Here is a 21,855-nt window from a genome sequence, read left to right on the forward strand (position 1 = left end):
TATTACAACTTGCACACAGTCCTTGTAAAATGAAGCCAGTCACTTCCTTGGTGACTATATGGTATAATAGCAGCCTGGATACCACTTCATCTGCAATGAACATTAAAACATTTTATGTTGGCTATTCAGATGAACACAGAACACTCTAGTGCCTAATTTCATCTGCAGATCCAGTCTTTTCCTCAGAAAATACTGAAAATCGGTACTGTATTTTTCTTAAAGTTTTCTGTGGTGCTTTGAATACTGTCAACCAGCTTGTGGTTGTCAACAAGCATCTGTGCACATCCAGGTACATATCTGAGACAGACTTGCATTGTGGAATTAAGGAATAAATGGGTACCAGACATTGCCTGGGATTCCTCTATGTGTTTCATCCCTTTAAGGCAACCCTGACTGGGTGCAACTGTCAGCCACGCACTTACTTAAATGTTCTCTTTAAGTTTAAAAGCTGCACAAAAAGAGAAATAAAGCATACTACTGCTGGCCTTGAAAAATCAAAGCTGTCAAAACCATTAAACATTGAAATCTGGTGTGGGGTGGGGGGTAGAAAGTGAAGTACTTTCCCAACTCAGAGAGAAAGGTTTAGGACATTTGGTATTTGTATCAGGACTGTTAGTGAGAACCAGGGTAGTGATTTGGTTCCTGTTGAACAGAAATCTCTAGTTGCCACATGGACTTTATTCATCTAATTGTTAATTGCCAGTTCAGTTGTCACATTTCAGGTCAAATCATTTTAGGTAAAATCATCCTTGCTAAGTATGAACAGTGAAGGGCAGTAGGAGAAATTCAACAGGAGTGTTCACTGGCAAAGTTTTAGCCAACGTAGCTTTTTTCAGTGGTCATTCTTTGTAAAACAGTCTAGAATGAGATAGTACAGAGATCGGCATGCCAAAAAACATTGTCCCTATGTTTTTGCTTATGCAAGCCATACTCAATTTTTCCTCACTTAAAGATTCCAACGTAATACTTAAATCATCTAAAGATGATACCTAAGTCTGCAGCTGAAAGCCCTTTGATGGACCTGGGTAGCAAAACGACACCCAAAGAGACATGATGTCCATGCTGTTTGGCTTCATTGCATACCTTGCAAAAAGCTGGTAAAGGGAGCTAGCTGGCAGCTTCCAGCCCTACAGGAAGATCAGCTGCTTGCAGCAGCCCTCTTGCCTCTAAAATAAGTAGGGATCTGCTGACCTTGTGCTTTAAGTGAAAAGGAGATGGATGTAAAATAATCGTTTTGGCTGCATGAAGAGCAGTAGGCGTTCAGATGGGTCAGCCTCATTCAGACATGCCAAATTCCCCTCCAAATGAGAGATGCACAGCTTGCCAGCCCACTTCTTGGGATTGCAGACAATGACAGGGACCAGCACTTAAAGCAAGCAGCACTTTCCAATGGACCCGGGGTACCAGGATGCAGCTGACAGCCAAGACAAACAGCAAGCCCCAAAGCCAGCAAGACCATTTTGAAACTGTACTCGTGGGCTGGAAAGGGCTAGCTGAGTATTACCAGAAGATTACCCCCTTTTTGCAATTATTAATTATCTAAAAAGATACCTATTGGTTATATTTTTATTTTTTTTTTTGTCTACCATTAAAAATAAAGCCCAGAGATCTCTGATCCATGTCATAGAGGCCAGTATTGGCAACAGTATGAAATTGTTTCATAAACTGAATGTTGGTTAGAAAATGATTAGTAACTCATGGCCAGTAAACGATGTTCCCAGGAGGTTAGGGGGATGGGGGGATGTGAGAAGGCTGTGCCCCTATCCATTAGTATCTGCTGATGTAGCATGCCTCTGCTTTCATCACTTAATGCAACCCGATCTCTAGTGCTCTGCACCTCCCGTTTGATCACGGCTGGGCCTGCTGCTGTGCATTGCCAACAAAACCACTACCAGCCCAAAGGAAAGAAGCATCTAGCGATTCAGACAGTGTTGAGATGTATGCAGGTTTTAGGCATTGTCACTTTTTGGGTCCCACATGTGGATTTTAGAAAAGGTACAGTGCTCTTGGAGAGCAATCAGCCGGAGAGCAAGAAAATCCAAATTCCTGACTTCTCTTTATTTCAAAGCCTAGATTTTTCCTCACGGAGTAGCTGCATTGACTTCAGTGTTCTGGATCAAATTCAGTTGAGACAGGGAATAGGCATGTTCCTCCTGCAGTTTCAAACACTGGTGGGATTCCCTTGGCTCTCTGACAAGTATAAAATGATTACATATTGTTGCTAGATCTGTATAAATAGTTACCAGACTTCCTCTGAAAACCCACTGCACTTCAGCAGTGTTTGGAATAGCATTTTGCATTAGTTAAGGCTGTAAATAGTACCATCTTCCAATATGATCTGCCTTACAGAAATGATACTCCATACCACTGCCTCATTATTTTTTTTTTTCCAAACAAATCTGCCTCAAAATAGAGTTTTTCTTTGTTTCCATTTAGCAAAAGGAATTTAAAAATAAATAAGGGAAGTCAATTAAACCTACCTCAAGTAAGGTAGGGAATGTTTAAGTGGGCATGTAAGTTAGATGAGTGTTCCATAACATAGATCAGACCAACTCATATTCGATTCACGAGTGAATCAAGTTACTAAAAGTTCACATTTCAAAAGCGAACAACTATGATGAAAGATTTATTTATTTATTTATGTTACAATGCTGCTGTACAGTTGTAACAGAGATAACCCAGACTCAGGCAAACCTGTGGCAGGCCAGATGCATATCACAGCTCTCTGTTGGGCTATATTCTGGCACCGCACCTCTTGCATCCATTTTCTCCCATTTCTTTCCCTAATCCTTGTCAATGACAAAATAAATAAACAAATACATAAATGAATAAATAAACAATCTATTTAAAAATCTGTCATAAAAATCTATCATAATTTAGTTACTCTTCTTGTTTATGTCATAAAGTCACAGAAAGTTTGATTTGCAAATATGAAATATGAGTTGCTGAAACACATGAACTCATACTCTCTTTTATTCCCTTTTGTGATTTCTGGAAGCTTTGCAATTTTAAATGTTGTTCCTGACTCCATATATATCAAAAACTGTTGATGCTGCCAAATGCCAAAATACACAGATGTCATCTATTTAACTGAGTAGATTTTTACTATTGACTACGAGCATTTCATGAGATGAATCTGATATCTTCCCTTAGCACCACTGAGTTTTTTTAACTCTTAAGGTAAATAGGTGTTTGGCCAAATTCCTCTGGCTCTACTCTTATGAATTAATTTCATGTATTCACTTTGGCTCTCATGCTATACAGAGAACCATGAAGTTTGATTTAATATTTCCATTTAAGAGCTCCTGAAATGTCTAGTAAATTTGGTCTTTCTGGTAATTCCTAATACTCCATCTATATCATAGCTATATGCACACCACATTATAACTTTTCTAGATAGAAAAAAACAACACAACAACAAAAACTACAGTCTCCTTAAATATACAAGAAAATTGAAGATATAATAACTGCACCTCTATACATGTGTTCTTGGCCTTGAATGTATTTATTGATGCAGGTCATGGATCTAAACCAACATGAAGTTATTCTTCAGAAATGCTGAACCTTATTCTTCTGGGAGTGTGAAAGATGGCTGAGTTTGACAATGATTTCCTAAGCTTGAGCTGTATGAAGAATAGTAGGATTATGTTATTACAGACTTAGTCTGTATTTCGGTGTCCAAGGAGCTTAAGAAGGGGCAAAATTAGCTGAGAGCACTAAGTGGGAAAGCCTAAACACCCTGCAGTCTCTGTAGGGCAAGGGGATGGCATTGCATGACATGTAGTCTTTCACGTTCAAACATGGCACTTGCAAACAGAGAGAGCCTTTCTGGTCAGATGTGGTGCTTGCAGGACAGGATCCTAAGGAAACTGGTTTGACTGCGGAGACTCCTGCATGCAGTCTGGGACAAGAAAGGCACTGTGCCCCTCTCAGGACAGATGGACAGCGGCAGGGGAGAAACCTTCTAAACCTGTGCAGGGCTCCCTGACTTGAAGTTCCTGCAGGAACATTATGTTTTCCACCTGCTGCATTCAGTCACTCATGTTAGGAGATGAAAGCAAACGTCTTGTGCAGGACACTACGGCCAGCTCCAGACCAGTAAAGACAACTCCTAGTGAGCAGAGCTCATTCGGTAGCATTCCCAGACCTTGCCAATGTGCAGCATGGCACATACCAGCAGTCATTCAGCAAACCTAGCCAAAGCTCTATTATTGATCTCAAATGTCCTCTCCTTTTCCCAGCAAGGCACTGGAAATAGCATAAGGCTCTCCACTCACTTGGCAGTGCAGCCTACCGACACAGCAGGGAAGTGACATGGGACTCATCACATGGCAGAGACAGATGGGCTCTTCCTGTTCTCTACCTCCTCCCTTTGCCTCTGTTTACTTGAATGTCCTCCTTCCCTTCTCCTGCAGGCTCAGCTTGAGGGTCTAGATAACCACACGATAACCACACCAGTTTTTGAGCATCTCCACAGACTACCAAGACACTGCAAGGGACATTGGAATTGGGCTTGTCCCTGCAGGTCCTCTACCAGGTGGCTGGCTGCTGAAGGCATATAGCCCCTTCTTGCTGAAGGAGGTGGAGGCCCAGTTAAAGTCCTCTGAATGACTCCAAGTATCAGGTAGGGCTGCCTGTCTCAGCAGGGTGGGGTATAGGCTGCAGCTGTGAAGAAAATACTGTCAAGATACTAACATCTGCTGAAATACACAAAGGCAGTAGTCAACAAAAAGAGAAAAAGCAAAGGAACTTCTGTTATGACTGTTCCTGATGATTTATGCTGTGCCTGGGGCTTCCCACACCCCGTCCTCCTCTAAAGAGAGCATAAGTTGGTTCAGTCTGGAGAACCTGAGGTGAAGTAAACCAACACAGTGGAGACAGTTCAAAGGTAATTAGCTGAGCAGAGACAGAGAACAGACTCCTGGAGCTGACATTAGGGAGAAAACAAGCTTAGAGGTGCAGGGAACTAGTACCTGAAGGACCCTGAAGAAGGCCTTCTCATTCACTATCACAGGTGTGATCACTTCAGCTGAGACAGGTGGGAGTAAGAGTTACTTCAGATCTGCGGGGCAGGGTCTCCAGGTTAACTTCTCTACTTGGAGCTATCACGTACACCAGCAGAAGGACAACAGTACTTAAAATTGCTGGTTTGTGGGGTAAAATTGCTGGTGTGGGGTTCCTCTCAGGCCCTTCATGATACATGGGGCAGTTTGTGTCGGAGACAGCCTTGAAGAGGGGGTGAGGCAGAGTGGCCATTGGGAGAATTAAATAAGACCTTCTGCTCCATCTGATGAACTCATCAGATACACAAGTTTGGTTCCAAAATATCTTGGATCTGTCTTACTAATCATAATTTGTATGTGCTATGGCTATGGGCCAAGGCTATAGCAAACAGTTACCTTGTTGTCTGATAGCAATTCTCTCCTCTTTTTGTCACTGGTAATTGTTCTCTCGATCGCAGCCATGTGGTCATTGCTATTATAAGGAACTTACAAAATGCTAATAAGGGGTTGCTTGTTTGCTACCTTGAGGCACTTCTCTTGTGCTTATTGCCCATCATTAAAGCCTGTCCTCCCTCCCCTGGGTCTCATTTCCAGATAAGCTCTGTGGCCCCAGGAGACACTTTGCATAGTTTAAAAATTAGCACTGGGGCTGGAGATGGGAGGATTGCCAGCTAGTCAAGCAGCACTAAAAATCATTTCTTTTTTATCTGCCTGTCTCAGTGATCCACCTTCCAAAAGCAAATTATATGCTTCAATTTCCAATGTTTTCCCTATTCTTGCCTTACTGCCCTGTACTGTCTATTGAATTTTATTCTTAGTTGTACAGATCATTGCAATGTTACAATGAGATACAGACCTTAATTCTCCTAGTGCTCTTTCTGTTTTGTTTTTGGTTTTGTGTGTTGTTTTGTTGTTTTTATGTTGTTTTTTTTTTTTTTTTTTTTTTTTTAATTGTTACTAAAATAAAATGGGAACCAAATAAACTAAGAGATGGGTAGAAGGGAATAAGGAGGAGAAGATAACAGCAAGACTAATGGGACACTAAGGAGGAAGATTAGGGAAAGGAGAGAGTAGGATTAGCAGACAGGGGCCAGAATTCAGCTGAAGTCAAGCCGTGTATGTGGACTATTTACTTCACTGCTGTCTGGGGTGTGTGAAAGAAGTCGTCTGAATCTCTGCAAAGGATTTCTCTGTTGTCTAGAGACCACTCCAAACAGAAACAGGGTGCACAGGAGGTCATTCAAGCCCATACATTGCATATTTAATCATTATTTCCTCTAATGCAAGGCTTATTGCCATAGGCATGCTTTCCATTTTATGCATCCCTCCCTTGGGCTGCACATAATTCTTCATATTGTGGCTGACATTTGGGCATCTAAATTACAGCTCTCTGTCTTGCCTTGCAGACTGCAATGACTTTCTTGGCTTTAGAGTATTTGCTGTCCAGATGGTTGCTGTCAAACAAGAAACAGGTGGCAGCACTGATGTGTGGTTTGCCTATAAATTTCTTCAGAAAACAAGGCAAAATTGCAAAATGCTCTTAAGATGGATGGTCTGTATTACTAGAAGTTGTTTCATCATAGGTATTTTACTAATCTCTGTGGGACTGAGGGAGAGAAAGCCTTAAAGAAGTCTGTGTGCAGCTTGAAGACAACTATTTCTCTGACTTGCATGTTTTCCCCAAGCACCTGACACTGACCTTCTGGGCTTGGCTCCCACCTCCTGTAACTTCTTCTTTCTGCAACTCCTGCATTCATTTACAGGGTGAGTGCCCAGCAATGTATCTGACTGCAGCAACAGAGAGGGCGTTGGTGAAATGGGCACAGGAGGAGGGCGAGGAAAGCCCAAGGAGCAGTGTGGGTGCTCTGGGGGTGCAGGACCCCATCACTCGCAGGCCGGCATCCTCATTTATTCTCACTCATGCATTCCCTCCACTAGATGGTACTAGGGCAACACATTTGTCTTTGCAGGATTTCCCAGTGATGATAACCATAATAATAGCCTGCACGTAGGATCAGTAGGCTTTTTTAAGTACAAGAAACTTCTGGTAACGACCATTAAACTTTCAAAGTGAAATACTCAGAATTTAGTAAGGGCCAGAAGACAGGTTTCCTGAGCAATCTTAGCTTGCTGTTGCATCTGTTATGACAATGTTTAATTGCATATATCTTGTTTCTTTTTTCAATATTTTTTTCCTTTCTCCTCTAGGGGCATGTGTAATGCAGAACACTGTTACAGAAAACACATGGTAAGTATTATGTTAAAATTAGACCCTATCACTACTTTCTTCCCCAAAGTTACCATTTCATGATAATCAGATTCATTTTCCTGTCCTCACCAACACATACATTGCTTGCTGCAATATATGGCATCCAAATCAAGGCAAAAGTAATCCTGGTAGTTTATTGGTGTCACTGGCAGCCAGCAGCCCAGTAAATGATAGCGTCTATGATTTCAAAACATTCGTATGTCTTACACAGATGTTTTTAATACTGGGACTTCCATATCTTTAGGATCTTTGTCAAGAGGAAGGATGAGCATGTAGAGAGGAGCAAATCTCCATGTTTGTAGTGATACCACAGTTCTTACATCCTACGTGGAGTGCAGTACTTTATTCCACGGACAGGACTGTGAAAATCTTTGCCTGTTTGAGATGTAGGATCATGTGAGGGAGATGGGTTGCATTCTGCCATTCTGCTTCAAGATAAACAGAATTGCAATAAGGTTTGTACAACTTCTCAGCTAAAAATGCTGCACAGCAATAAAGGAACAAGCCTCCCAGTCTGCACTGGAAGCTTTGTCAGCTCATCAGATGAGTGCAAAGCTGTCTGAAAGAAAAAAAAAAAAAAAAAAGGACTAAATAAACACCTCACTATTTAGGCATGCTGGCCACACCACATGTCTCTCAGACTTTTAAATCCAAGAATCACTGAACTTCTTTGCAAGAAAAAATTTCAAACTGTCTACAAAAATTAGGCACAATTTCTTTCATTTAAAACCATTTCATACTCAGGCTCAATCTTGAATACTTATCAACTACTTCTGAATCACCTTCATTTTATTTGTTAGATTGTCATATATGTTAACACGTATCTCTATGTTTTCTGTGTGTACGACTGGATATATATCCCTTCTCACATCCAATGACTGTAAGACCTCCTTGAACTCTGGAAAAGAATCTGAAGAGACAAAAGGAAAAGATAATGTACCCTTCACATTATTTCTTGCTTATAATTCTAGAAGCTTTTATTGGTCATTAATGTTATACAGTAATGTATGAGATTCCTCAGGAGGCGTCAGGTTGACAGTATCAATCTCTGGCCAAAGTGTATGTAAGATGTTTTGAGGGCATTTTTAATGAAGAAAAAGGGGATTTTCACAGATGTCATTTTTTAATGTAAGTATTTCAGAATTCTATTAAAAAAGCTACTTGAGGGAAGACAGTTGGAGATAGTTCCATCAGCATTAAAGCAAGATTAGTTTTTACTTTTTTATTTTTTTTTAGAACTGGTACCATTTTTTATGCATCTAAAGGGCTTTTCTGCCTGCTAGCAACTCTTTACTTTCTAATGAACCTATGACTGACAGAAAGTTGAGCTTTTCTTTCCTCCCACTAATACCACCATTGTGTGTGCCTTGTTAACCAGTATTGTGTATCAGTCACAAGCTGACTCCTTTGTGTCTTTGTAAAGTATCAATTTAGTCAGCATTATCTACCGGGGAGACAATGGCTCTGGTAAACCCAACGCAAAATCCTGTAACATCATAAGCCCTAAAAACACTGGTCCAGCAAGGAGGGCTTCAGCCCTCAGGAGGCGGTGAGGACAGAGATGGGGAGCTGGCTGCCCGTGCGAAGGGGCAGGTGGATATCAGGGCAGGATTGGCCATGGTGGCCAACCACGGCACAGGGGCAGCTCGGGGAACATCTTTTCTTGGGTCACTGTTGGGGTTGCTTGGCTGGAATAAAACTATGTCACCCAGATCTGCCTTCTAGCCTAGCTTTCACTTGTCTACACTGACATTTGACATCACTGACAAGTTCCCAGTGCCTATCTTGCTGTTTGCTTGGTCAGCCGTTTCCAATAGTAAATTCATTTCTCTCCATTGAAGAAAAAAGCAAACCTTATGACAGAACCTAGCAGCTTAGTTGCTGGACTTGGCAGTCTGCAAGGCTCCTGGTACTTGCAGACCTGTGTTCACTCCCTGTCCCTCTCTAGGTAGGCTTAAAAGGGAAGAGTAGGCCAGCTTAGTCTCTCATGTTTGTTTTTTTTGTTTGTTTTTTTTTTTTTTACAGCCTAGGCTATGGTCAGCAGAAACACCCAGCCCCCATTACACTAGAGAGGGGGAGGGCAGCCGCTCTGTGGGGGTTCTGTGTCTTTGGATGAAATTGTCCCTTTGTTAGTCCAAAATAGCGCAAATTGGGCAACTTTCCAAGCATGCAGTGAAAGACGTCTGTTTGAGACAGTGCTTAGAGAAGGCTGAGGACGGAGGGCTGAAAAAGAGGTGCCTGCCTGGCTGGGTTCCCGCCGGCGTGATTAATGTAATGTTGCTGGGATTTTACTGCATTATTAATGAAGTGCTAGGGGGGCCTGGAGCACTGGAAAAACATCTTTGGAGAATTATTACTAAAAATCCAAATTGGTGCACCTTTCCTATTATTATTATTATTATTTTCCTTGCCTGTAGATTCCTTATCGTGCTGCAGAAGGGTTATAAATAATAACCATGGGATCAAGGCCACACAGGTGCTGCTCCCTCCACCTCCCTAAGGAGCAGTGGCCCCGATGCTGGTGGGCTCCAGGTGCCACCAGCCCGGGGGAGGCTTTGCCTGGGAGCTTCACCCACTGAGCCCCTCCTGGCTATTTTTTTATTTTTTATTTTTTTTTTGAATTGGCTTTGCCATGCCTTGTTGAGTTTGTTTTTTTGGATATTTTTTTTTCTAAATCTTCAACTCTTGCAATCTGTCTTTCGATGGTGTCATCTTGTCTGACGACGGCAACTGTGGGTTTGGTTTTGGGGTGTGTTTTTGGTGGTTTCGTTGATTTTTTTTTTATTTTTTTTATTTTTTTTTAATGCTGTGCTTTCAACCAGCGTTTGCCTTTCTGAAGCTTCCCGTTGCTAAGAGACTTCTCCCCTCCGCCCTTTTAGCAGCCCGGTTGCCATAGCGCTGCCAGCCTCTGCTGGCAAGTAGCAGAGAGCAGTCATTACTCATCCCAAAACACCCCCCTAAAAAATAAAAAAAAATAAAAAAAAAAAAAAAAAAAAAAAAAAAGGAGGGCTGCATGGGCAAATACACCTTTTTTTTTTTTTTCTTATTAACTCATTTTGGGACCCGGCGGGAGGATCCCTGCACACGTTGCAGCTGCAGATGCATGTTGCGGTATTTTCGTGCAGAAGTTCTTGGTTTGGTCTCTGCGTTAAAACAACACGAACTGCAGTGCTGACTCATGGACACCTGTGACGTTGTTCGTGGCAGCAACAGATATTTGAGGATACGCTTTCCAAGACATGTTTTGTACCGGTGCGACTGGCGTTGCACCCTCCACGGGTGTAATTCATTCCCGTGAAAGCTCTGCAGCTTTGCAAATCAGAGCATCGTTCCTTAGGAACCGGGTTATATGGCTGGAGCTTTTCTCTTACAGTACTTTTTACTAACAGTAACAGCATACTTACCTAAAACATGTGGTGTGCTACCGTCAAAACCTAAAGGAATACATCCTGTTTAAAAGTTAGCTTTTCAAATGCCCACAACTAAATCTGTATGAGGAATCATTTCCAGGCAAATAGAGAGTCTTTAATTTATTTTTTTTTTTTTAAGGAAAAACATATCCCCAGTGGTTTGGGTGAGAAGAAAGTTAACGTCAGCCCTAAAACATACGAAACAAAAAGGAAAGTCTAACATCTTTCCACTTGAAAATGGTGAGCTTTCTTGTTGTCGTTTTGCTGATTGCCAAGCTTTACCAGCTGGGTGCTACAGGGTAACAGGGAGCATGGCAACACAGACTTGCAGGTCTCTCATCAGCCACGCTATTCACCGTGCCTAGTTTAAAAAATAAATGTGTTTGACTTCTGTATAAAAATGAAAGTGCTGTGCATATAAAACTATCTTTAAAATGTCCTGCTAATAAAGAATTTGGTAGGACAAGATTAGCCGCATGAGAATGTAAATTGTGTGAGTTAAATGTCAGATGATTTTGGGGGGAGAGAGGCTTTTACCCTAGTGAATGTTAAGAACTGTACTTGAGTTTGACATAGGATAGCTTCAGTTATTCTATGATTTTAGCTTCCATTAATCACCACAAAACCCTCTACCTCGGTTGTCAGCATAAAGCCTCTCTTAACATCCAGAGAACTTTCTTCCCACGTTCTGCAGTTGGTGAGATATTGTGCTAATAAATGCAGCGAGGAGCTAGACTCTGTGTCCTCAGATGCCCTTCCATTTATCCAATCCGGCATCTGCCTACTTGAACAAGTGCATCAGATACAGGCAGCCTGCCAGCTATTAAAATGTTACACCTACCGCCATGAAGCTAAATTGTACATTTTGTTTTCCCTTGTCCTTGAAAAGGGCTCGCTCCTGAAGTAAGAGGAATGTGCTTAATGTCTGCTTGTCTTAAATTCCCTCTTTACCCAACTATCCGTTCCCTGATTTGATATTTTATATTCTCTTCTCTTCATGCTATTTTGGGGAACAATAAATATCATTGTGCCAGGAAAGACATTTAAGAAAGAACCTTTGTCAATGGTATGGAAAACGGATTTCAAAATCCATTTCAACTCTGATGAACCATAGAAATAAAACATGGTGAAAAAGATAAAGAAATGGGATCATTTCAAAATTTTTTATTTTATTTGTTCCAGTTAGTATGTTCTTATTCTTCTTGGTAGTTGACCTGAGATAACTTCAACTGAGGGGTCCCTGTGCTATAGTCATAATGCAGACTTCTCTGAGAAACGCTTTGGTCTCAATAAATCAGCATTTGCTTATTGGAAAAAAAAAATCTTCTTAGCTTTACTATTTGCTATTCTAAAGGAATTCAAGATTTGAGCATGGCTGTGTTCAATAAATTAGAAATTGGAGATCTATGGTACAGATATTTTAGTTCTGGAAATATTGATTTAAGGGAAAATATTTCCCAATTTATTATGTGAAGATCCTTGCTTTATGACAGAATTAGGTGAAGATCCATACCCTCACTCAGATTTCTTTAGTTCTAGACTTCATTTCATCCAGAAGAGAAATTACTGGAATAAAGGTTAAATATCCAAATCAGAAATATTATTGCTTGTGTTCCTTGATGTTTGAAATGGTAATAGAACAAATTGAACATTAACCTAGTAGGACCAAGGCATCTCTATTTGCCTGGTTTTGACATCTGAATTGGGCAATAACTTCTCCTCGCTGAAATTATGCAATGGTTGTTAGTCAGTCTCTCATTTCCTCAAGCATTTGTGCACAGATTACATCCGCATATTATATTTTATTATGACTCATTAAAATGCAAATCGACAGCAGTATGCTATCACAGTTCCAGGATAGATCTACATCATTAAACGGGTCTACATTTTGATACCTTTCTCATAGCCAACACATGACCTGAAATGCACATCGACATCTTGCTTTCTGAGTGTCTGAGCAAGGTTAGCTTTATGCATTGTTAGTCTCTCCGTACCTCCACGTCTTTACCTGTTGTGTGCAAGTCCTCTCCTTCATATTTCTTTCCAGTTTCCTACCTTTTTTTTCTCCATGTTCACCTGTTCTCAAGGTAAAATCACTGCCTCATGGCTTAGATACTTCCATGAGAGCTGTCTGATTTATATACTTCATCTGACTATCACAGTCCCGTTTTTTTTCTCCGCTCACATAAAACATGGATTGCTGCTTTTCCTGTGTCACTTCCATGTCTACTTGTTTCTTGTAGTATTCTCTCTTCCTATCTGAATTTCTTCTCTAATCCTGTCTGGTGCAGTTATTTGATTCTCTACAAGGCACTTCAAGTCACCTCAAATGTTTTTCAGCAGATGCCTTCACCATCCATAAATTCTGAAAGACAAGATATCAAAGTGACCCAACAGTACATTGTCCTTATGGCTGGTGCCAGACAGGACATTTACTTTGTCCCTTAAAACCTTTACATAACGATAACTTTACATCAGCACAATTTCCATTTTGCTGAGTCTTAGTTACTCTGGTACTAGAATTAGATTATAGGAAATTGTTGTTTTTCACCAGTTATATGCCTACACTGTTCCCAAGTTTTCTACCATTGACTATACTTTGATATTATAATGATGATTTTCCTTGCCACCCAAACTATTTTTTAAAAGAACTGTTCAGTAAAATTACTTCCCTCTGACAAGGTCAAATTCCTAGATCTTAGCATCTATTTCTTGAGCATTTACGATAAAATCTAAAATTTGAATCCCAGTGTTCGAAGATATATTCCTTTACTTAGAGAAAATTGCCGTGAAGGAATGCTCAGTTTTAATTCAGAGCAGCAACCTAGCTCTGTCAAAGGCCCTACTCTACTGACAGGAGGAGTCATATTAATCTTTCTGCTCCACCAAAAAGATTACATCCCCAAATATTGGGCTTTGTATTGACTCATTTCTTTGTGTCACTGGCTTATCTTCTTGTATTCCTGGAGCCTGGTGCCACTGGTACAGGATCTGTGGATTTCTCTGAGTATCAATTTGGACATCAATTTACTTGAACTTGGGCCATGGTTTTATCCAGAGTTGAAGGGACCCACAAGGATCATTGAGTCCAAATCCTGTCTCCATGTAGAACCACCCAAAATTCAGACCATGTCTGAGCACATGAAGGTCCATGTTTGCCTGGCCACAGACAGAGAAGGCAAACAAAGATGAGGGTCCTGAGAAATGAGACGCTGACTCTAACTTTCACCTGCTACCAGAGTCACAGCCAGGATTAGCTGAATCTGGGGCTACCGTGACTTAGTTTAGATAGTTGTGACTGAAGAAGGTTGAGGCATTCTGGCTGCTTTCAAAATAAATATGTTGATCATCTGCTCTCATTGGCTCCCACTCCAGTTGGCTTACTTGAGTTTTTAAAAGTAGCATGTCTGTTTGTCATGCACCTGGTGTAATTCTATTTTTGTACTACTATGAGGCATTTTATAAAGTACATAAATCATGCCAAGTACTGCAGTATTTTCAGCATGTGTATGTGCATGTAATACTAGCACATAGCCCCAAAGAAAATCCTTTGTCAGAATTATAGATCTCTAGATATTCATTATTCACCATTGTTTGGATTTCTCTCCAAAACATTTTATTATCCTTTTAGTTTGATAGCAGTTTTCTAGACCATTGTGCAAGCCTTAGTGTTACTTAGCAGTTAATCTCACCCCCAAAAAGAATAACAAGCTTCTTTGTCTACCCAGATTCACACTGCTGTTTGATCTGATCAAAGAAAAAGTAACACCATTCATTTTTGTAGTACCACTTTTCTTTCCACTGTTCTCTCAAAATACTAATATAGTGCATGTACAGCTGTGTGTATGTGTGTGTAACAACATAGAAGAGGTTAAGCTTCAGTCTGAAACAATGTGTGCTGGGAAATAATAGTATCCATTAAGAGTAAATAAGAGAAGCTCCAGCATGTTCTGTGGAGGTTTGGAAGGACTGGATGGGATCCATAGATGCTCAGATGTTGCTGTGATAGAGGCCTTCAGAAATGAGTGGATAGATAAAAACGGTATTTATCTTTCCCTTTTTTTGTTTGTTTGTTTGTTTGTTTAAGCTTTGTATATATGAGATTTCTTTCTCAATTAATAAACACCTAATGAGGTTCTTCTTAAACCGATGATGACTTTAGGTAAGTCGTTTTGTGAGCGTGAACAGGATGAACTTTCTATTCCTTTTCTAGAAAAGTGATTATTTAGACCCATCAATATCTGTTTCCAATCCACTCCTTCCATGTCTTTCAACTGGAGATGTCTAAGTAGAATTCTTTCTTCTCTCTACAGAGGATAAAATGTAATAGCCCATGGCTTCAGAGCGTTCATGGCTTCGGTGTTTTTTGTTGCTCTTGCCATGTTATTTTTTTTTCTGTTGTATCATTCTTTTTATTTTTTTTTTCTTTTCTTTTTTCTTAGCCTAATTCCCTATTCTCCTGTAGATTTGTATTTCAGTTTTTAGCCAGAGGCACAAAGTGCTTCTCACGGAGTCTCCTGAAATTTCTCAGTCCATTCCATGAAAATCAGCATGAATGTTCTTGTCTCATGGGATTCCTAGAATAGATAAAAGCCTACAAGGGCAGCTACAAAGTGAAAAAGAAAAAAGAAAAAAAAAGAAGAAAAAAAAAAAAACTAAAGTCAAGTTGTCTACAACTCAGACTGCCTTTTCACCTTTGGTGAGAAAGTCCATCCTCTTATCTCAGAATGAAGGCCTCCGTCCAGTTTTCACTGGAGACAGTGTAATGTGTTTTTCTTCTGGGCTTGAGTGAGAACTGCATCAGTCCCTTGCACTCTTCTACTGTATAACAGGTTAAAGTAAGCACTTATGTGTAGCCAGGCCATGGCAATATACCAAATCACTATTTTCTTCCCAGACTAAGCAATTATCTATTATGAAACATAAGCAATGTTTCATGCTTGTAAATTTAGTTATGGCTTTTAATACTTATCAAAACTTTAAGAATGGAGGTTGTATTTTTCAAGACACCATGTGCATCTCGAAGCCTAACGTTCAGTCTAAGTCAATTGGGTTTTCAAGTCACGTTGGTAAAGAAGAAAAACTTCCTGAGCATTTGAGGTAAGGTTTACAATTTTTATCATTCTTCTCTTTCTTTTCAGTGTCACGTTCTTGACATCTTGCTCCATTCCATCACTGCAAGATGAATGTCAAATTAATTTCACCTGGCCTTTTATGATCTGTCTTGCTCTGTGAGATCCACTGTTCACACAAGGAATAACAAAGAGTAACTATTGATCATTAAGATAGGAAATAGAACTAAAATTTATCATTATTACTAAATAAAACTTATCTGCATTTTTACATGTCTGTAAGTATGGTATTTCATAAATAGACCAGAAACTTTTCATGTTCCTAGACTTAGTGTCCACAGGCCATGATATACAGAGGCAACCAAGCTTCAATCTCTAAGGTAGGTTTCAGTAGAAATTCAGACGTAAATTTAAACTCAGAGTCTTAATATCTGGCCATGGACAATATGGAATAGATAAAAGTGTTCCAGAATAATATACTTCTTCACTCCATCATTCCCCACTCCTGGAAAACCTTATAAAGAGGCTTGCTGGTTCCCTAAAAACATCTTTGTTCACACATTACCCTGACCTGGTCACTAAGACCTTCTCATGTATTTGGAAGTCCTGAAGTTGGGGACTAGGACTGAGGATGCTGGTAGAGGCATGCGTAAATCCTGTGTTTGCAATAGGTGTTACAAGTAGCCCGCAAAGTGGCTAAAGAAATCTTGCAGCAATAGTTCAAAGACTTGGAGAACAGAAATCCTGGTGAGGGAATGTGGGAAAATTTCATGCTCTCACAGTTTTGGTTCTTAACTGAAATACTTGAATGAGAACACAGATTCATATGCTTTCTTCTGTGGCATCTGCAAAAGTTAATTAATATCTCTATAGGGCAAAAAAGGCACCTCTAGAGGGCTGTCTCTCTCCACTTTCCCCACAGGGTCCATGGATGACTAAGCTTTCAATGGAGGCACCTCATGTAGACGCCTTCAACTAGATGGCATGAACTTTTCTAAGTTTTGTATGTGCAGGAACTGACTTAGATGTTGAACTGGAGTTTTCAGGCAATGTAGGATAAACTCTGCTCTCTTTCAGTAAACCAAGGCTGGGTCCTAAAACAGAGAGAAGAATGAAGCTTCCTTTACCCATTCCCTACGGTTAGTGAGGGAGAAATGCAATAAACCAGCAGAGGACACAGACTGCAATAAATATATATGTGGTCTGACACTGTGTAGTTCAAGACCTTTTGCACTTTAGGTCTTGTACAACTACCACACTACATAGCACATTGATCAGAATAGAAACACCTGGAAAAAGCAGGCCTATTGAGAAAGAAGTGGGGATTGTTTACATACTTGTGTACACACTGTATGCACAGGTAGGTGTACCCTGACTGCCTTATGTTCCTGCAGGAAAAGTGCCACGCCATTCGTGCTCTGTGAATGTAGTGGTTCAAAAGCAAAACCCAAACAGTGTTCGTGGTGTGTTTTGTTAGTTTTGTTTGTTAGTTTGGCTTGGTTTGGTTTTATGGGACATTGAATAAAGAAACTGTGTAATGTCCAGTCCAATGTGCAATACTTCCATATTTTCCATCTTCTCAAGTTATATTTTTTGTTACCCAGTTAGTCAGTTTGAAATCCCTGTCACAGAAACTTCCCTGTTTCCCCACCCTAGCTCTCAGTTTGCCAGAGATATAAATCTTTTCAAAATAGCAGCTCTTCCTCCCCAGAGAATCTATTTATGTGATACAATAACTACAAAAATAAACACACAGATAGCAACAGACTGAATTCATATTTTTTTCACACTGTAAAACTAAGAAGGCAAAATTTTAGCTTTCATCGTGCCCAGGGCTTCCAGAATACTCACAGCAATCATGAATCTCTTCATATTATTTTAAATATAGCTGTTTAACCTTCGAAGACCTCATACTAGGATTTGACAAACTATTTTCAACAGTAAATTAACAGTATTTTCAGCTCTTCAGTGGCCTTTGTTTCAGATGTTAGTAGATAATTTCATGTTTAATGCAGGATATACATTCATTTAGAGATATGTAAAAGAGTTTTCAAAGTAGCTGCTGTGAATGAAGAATAAGTATGTATTTATTCTACAATGTTTCTAAAACCGAAGGATTTTCAGCAGTGAAGTTTGGAAAACCCAGCGCTGCCTTTAGTGCAGCAAGTCTGCATACACTGCTTCTGGTCATACACCCTGCTGCTGGGATTTCTCCCCAGCCAGCTGCTGCTTGAGCCACACTGAACCAGCATGGGGCTGCTACATCCATGAGCACCCACGATATAACTGGCCATGTTGCCTCCATTAAAGCACGGGCATTTCCACCCGGTTAAACTCACATTGGAAATCAGCTGTTTTGATGGTGACATTGGTCTGATACTCTGCAAATTTTCACTGCATTCTGCTGTTCAAAAGCCCAAAGGTAAAATATCATGAAAGAGCATCATTTTCCAGAGTAGATGTGCTGAGTAGCAAGGGCGCATTCACTCACTCCTTTGCCTGTAGGTGAAGAAACATGACTGGCCAAGGAGTGTCAGTGGAAAAGTAAGGGGGAAGGGAAAGGACATGAATATTTTGATTGGGAAACAACATTTTGCATAGTATGGGGTTTTGGCACATTTAGGATTCTGCATCAAAAGTGCTTTGGATTTCAATGAGCTGGACAGCTGGAATAAGCAGGTGCAGAGAATACCAGGCTGTGGGTAGCACAAGGTCTCCTTCCCATCCCATTGCTATCTCTGCAGGTAATGGGTAAGAGCTAATCTATCTGTTTGGTTAGTGAATTTTGACAAAGAAGTAATATTGTTTCTCTCCCCCTTCTGTCCCTGACACCCTACAAAACACCTACAAAGGAGAAGGCAGAACAAAAAAACCTGAAATGGCAGCAGCAGTGCAGTGAAAGCAGGGAAGTTCAGAGCTATAGAAGGGCAATGCAATACTCCCGGAGAAGAGAATACATTAATTATATGGACAGTTTTATTTATTTAGTCTCATGTTCTCATACAGTTTTTATTGATCACAGAACAGTTTAGCATACCAGCAGAAATGCTTTTCTGCATCCCAGTGGGTATTACTAAAACTCCAGCAATATTTTACATTCATTGAGGTCAAGAGAATCTGTTACATGTGCTTCCATTGCAATACCCAATTTTTAGCAGTACTAGTCAGCATTAGTTTCCACTGATGAATGCATGTGAAGGTTTAATAGCTGTAAATGGCAGATTACTAAATATTGATGGATTAGTTTAAATCTCAAATTCAATAAACCAAGGATGCCAAACATATCAAGACAGCTTTAATGTCTCTTCAGAAACAGATATTGATCATTGCGTTGCTGATTTTTTACAAAGCCTTCAGTGAGACCAAAATATCTATACATTCACTGATAGTTTAAATGTTTATTGCAAATTTTATGCTGAAGAAAATGCCACATAAAAGTAATCTTTCATTCCATAATATTTCTTTCAGAGGGTCAGGGTGACAGTACTGTACTGGATTCTCTTTCCTCCAAATAAAATCAACAGCCAGCATTTTCTTTTCACAAAAAGTGGTGTCAAGGTTGGAGTCTCAATCACATGCATGGAACTTGTGCGTGTTATGCCACCAGTCACAGCTGTATTCCTTGGCTTAGATGTAAAGCCAAGGTTTGTATAATGAGCTGTTAGATTGCTGATACCATGGATTATTTTCCATATTCTTGCAGCCCTGCTTGGGACTAAAGCAGCAGGCTAAGAGGTTTCTAGATCCTCTAGACACTGGCTGCCCCCAGCCCTAGTGGATGTTTCCTCCTTCCCCCATTAACTGCCAGTGCTGGTCTTTTCCTTCCTTGGCCCTACTTGCAGTTTTCTAGACTTCTTGTAGGCTCCCTCTTCCTTTTTTTCTCTGTCCAAGGGAAGTTCATTCCTACATTTTTTTTTTTCTTGCTTAATATAGACATGCTCCTAAATAAGCTTTTGGACCTAACTTCTGGTGCCCATCCTTGTCTCAAAACATTGGGAATTACATTTGTTGGCTAAGATACTCATTACCTGAGAACAGCATCTTTATTTCTAATCAATGCTCTAGTATTAGTGCTTCTAAACACAGCCTTGTTGTCTCCAGTCTTAACTGCATTCTTCCAGTGCTGTTACTAACTTGAGAACCACTAAACCTGAAATATGGCTATCACCTACCTCATTAGGTCAGTCTCATTCTCGGTTGTTGAATGCAAGTTGGTTTTGACATTAAAAAGCTAGGCAGTTTAACGTTTGTCTCTGCTTTGGTTCTCCCGGTCAATTCCAAACCTTGTCTTTCTGCTGACATAAGAAGCAGCATTTTTTTATTTTTTTTTTTCCGACTAGAAAACAGTTTTGGTCTATTTTAGCTATGTGGAGAAACACTGGATTTCTTTATATCTTTCTCACTTATACCCGGTATTTTCTGCTTGACTTCACTAGCTTATTGTAGCTCTCCTTCAAAACAGTGACAGGACATATATTGAGGTTAGGAGCCAAAAAGGTCTTCAACTTTCCTCAGAGACAAATGTGTCCAGAAAAACGTCAATTTTGAGCACTTCTATATAGCTAATATTACTTAACAAAAGCTGTTACTAAATGAATGAGATGACCTCTACATTTAAAAATAGGTCACTTGGATTTACTACCCTCTTGTTTTCTCTCTTGTCTCTTCACTCAGTAAATATAGAGGCACTGTTCAGTGTTACTGCCAACATTTCTGTGAACTCGAGGCAACTTAACAGTTCTTGGCACAGGTGCCATTAGTACCAAGTGAGCTGTCTCTTCTCCTCTCTCTGTCTCCTCAAGTGTGAGGTCTGATTAACTTTGAAGAGCAAAGTCTGCAATTCTCCTCTCACACTGTGTAACTAACATACTTGCAGTCTGGGTATAACTCTTCCCCTTAGTAGTCTGTAAACATGTGATCTTTTTACCAAAATATTGTTCAGAGATTACAGTAAAATTCAGCACTCAAGGCAAAGACTAAATTAAAAGGATTTGCCATTCCCCAAATACTGTAAAAACTGCACAGATAACTATTTTGGCAAAGCTTTGCCATCATAAAGCCCCCAGAACATATTCTTCCCATCTTCTGCAGCCTTCCAGGCAGATGCTTATTCTGTGCAAACAGCTCCCCAGATCTCTGTAGCAAAAATGTCCTTGTCAATTTAGATTGTTATCTGGTTCATTTCCTAGAGTTTTTGACCTTGCTAGTCAAAAGTGATTTGGTTAGCTCTTCAATGAATAGGTCCTAACCTTCTATGGAGAGTTGTTGTGCACTGTACCAAATTGCAAAGACTTTGCTAAATGATTGTCCTGTCTTCTGCTTGTTTTCTGGCATCATGTCAACAAACTGCAACCAAACTAAAGTAATATAATCTGCTGTGACTGTGCTAATAACCAAGCCCAGATCCTCAAATGTTTTCAGCCTTACTGAAGACCTACCAAAAGTAAAGATACTTAGACAATTAAAAAAGTTGGGGTTCACACTGCATGCCATACACATAAATCACCATAGACCCGCTGTATCCCTCACAAGAAAAAATGGGATGAAAAGGAGAAGTTGGAAAATAAATATTCAGAATTGTATCACAGGGAAGCAAAAATATGACCATAACTAGACTGAATAACTCTGCTCTTTCACCAAGCAAAAGAATAACATAATAGAAATAAAAAAGATGATTAGAAAGGAGGAAAAACTGGGTTAAGGGATAGAGGAGGTATCAGTATATGTATGTTTAAGCTGAATAAATATTTAGCGACAGACAACTCCAAAATGAAGCAAAGGAGCTGCTGCCATCATTTGGTTTTGTACAAGGCAATGTGGGGGGAGGGAGGGGGAGGAATCTCTGTTGGATGGACTTAAGGAGAGGACTGAAGGAGGAGAACAAGGGCTGGTCTGACAGAACCTGCTGACTGAAGAAGAAAATAACTTCAGGAAAGTGGTGGGCAGAGCTGACAGGACAGAGAAGGATCTTCAAGTTGGAGAAACCGATGTAGTTGTTAGTGCTTCTCTGGGGTCCCTGTTTTCTCTTAAGGAAGTAAATTCATGACTAAAATTATGTCAACTGCTCACTTTTTCTTTCTTTCATAGGATCCACTAGCTCC

The 21,855-nt window shown here is 40.1% G+C and overlaps 1 long non-coding RNA gene across 3 annotated transcripts; it reads left to right on the forward strand.

Moving 5' to 3' along the window:
• Window positions 1-5,020: 5,020 nt before the first annotated feature.
• LOC137854156 (uncharacterized) lies at window positions 5,021-11,606 on the forward strand. 3 transcript variants are annotated; one of them, XR_011094992.1, is made up of 4 exons: window positions 5,021-5,147; window positions 6,587-6,767; window positions 7,212-7,251; window positions 10,398-11,606. It is a non-coding gene; the product is annotated as an uncharacterized lncRNA (long non-coding RNA). The 3 variants fall into 3 exon arrangements; XR_011094989.1 differs by lacking the exon at window positions 10,398-11,606 and adding an exon at window positions 7,517-8,331; XR_011094990.1 differs by lacking the exon at window positions 10,398-11,606 and adding an exon at window positions 7,517-8,331 and having other exon boundaries at window positions 5,107-5,238.
• The last annotated feature ends 10,249 nt before the right edge of the window (window positions 11,607-21,855 follow it).

Source organism: Anas acuta, chromosome 1 (assembly GCF_963932015.1).
Source record: "Anas acuta chromosome 1, bAnaAcu1.1, whole genome shotgun sequence".
Lineage (NCBI taxonomy): Eukaryota > Metazoa > Chordata > Aves > Anseriformes > Anatidae > Anas > Anas acuta.